This window comes from Meleagris gallopavo, chromosome 2, assembly GCF_000146605.3.
Source record: "Meleagris gallopavo isolate NT-WF06-2002-E0010 breed Aviagen turkey brand Nicholas breeding stock chromosome 2, Turkey_5.1, whole genome shotgun sequence".
NCBI lineage: Eukaryota > Metazoa > Chordata > Aves > Galliformes > Phasianidae > Meleagris > Meleagris gallopavo.
Window position 1 is genome coordinate 1,353,860 of NC_015012.2, and position 1,601 is coordinate 1,355,460.

A 1,601-nucleotide genomic window follows, 5' to 3' on the forward strand; every position below is an offset into this window, starting at 1 on the left:
AAAAAAAAAAATTGTTTTGCTTTTTTTACTCTAACCTAAAATATTAAAGAAAATGACTCGCCAGCTTCTTTTGTAGTTGTCTGTCTTTCATTAAGTCGTCATGCTAATCTGTAAGGGCTGTGTTCTTATATATTTCTTAGTAAGAATTCTAATACCTTTGCTTACCATGAGCTAGTTAACCTGGCTGGTATCCTAGTTGTTAGATAATGTTCTTGATAGTGTTAATGAAATAGTGTGCTTTTTCAAGGTGTAACTTCTCTTTATTATAGCAAATTTTCTGTAAAGTTCCTTTTTTTAGTGGGACAGTTACTAAAATACCACACAAAATACTTAGGAGCTTTTTAGTTAGTGCTTTGCCAATAAGATGCTTGCATTTGAGTCTGAAAATGAAAAACTTGAAACTTTCTCACCCGCAGTATTGATGCTTTGTGTTTGTCCATGTGGTGGTCTCATAACTGAACTGTGGGGATGCTGGGGAATTTGTTCAGTGGAGGGGGGAGGAAGATGTGTATGTTTCCATGGATGAAACCTCTACAATCAACCTGACTTCCTGTGTTTGTTACAAGTTCTAGGCTCAAAGGGAAGGGGTGGAAGGAAATTTTGTTTGGAAAGTGTCAGGGAGGAGCACAGACCAGATGCTCTTCTTAGAGGAGTGGAGCTCAGTTAGAGCCAGGAACTGAGTAAGTGTGTATAAAATGAGAACCCTCCTGGAGGGATGGCAGGTTGGCTGCATTTGTCTGAGAGCTGCCCATAGCAGCAGGTTGGGCTGTGGCTGGAGGTGCTTTGCTCTTCCTTTCAGGTTATCAGCTGCGATCAGAGAGCAAATGCCTATTTTCTTCGTATTTGAAATAGTGATATATATACTTTTTTGTCACTACTGATGATCAGCTTTTTTTTAATGATCCATCATCCCAAACGGGGCTGCTGAGAAGAATTGCTATGAAAAGTGAAGGTGGGGAAAAAACTATACAGTGAAAATATGGTACTTGGCCGTACTGTGTAACTGGTGAAAACTTTCTTTAAAAGTTTAAAGGTGGATTTGATTTTTAGTGGTTTAGATAAGATTATGTTATGGTTGCTAACACTTCATCCTCTACTGAGATAACACAACACAGACTTTTCTACATAGTTACCAACCTCCTTATCCATACTTAAAAGATGTGCACAGAAAGGATGTTCAGGATAAGCATGTAGAGGCGTATCTTTGTTGCAAAAGATGGTAATGATTTCATTTTCAGTGGGAGTGCAACAAAACGCACATCGTAGTGTTGGCTTGTGGTGCTGCTGTGACAGAGGGTGGGTGGCCGAAGGAGATGCTGCAGACCGATCCTGATGCTATTTTGTGAGAGAAACGTCAGTCTTTGCTTTCAGGACTCGGTGATAGACTTTGTGCGGGTAGCAGCACTGGGGCTGGGCTTTAAGAACGTGAAGTGATGTGTATAACCTCACGATGTGTATTATCTGTGCTACAAGGACGTAAAGGCTCGGTTCGACGGGCTCAGAACCGCCCAACTCGGGACCTGAGAGGCGCGAGGATTCGGGCGGGCACCGCCACAGCCCCGCCCCGCCCCGCCCGCTGCCGCCGTCCCGGCTGCGGCGCC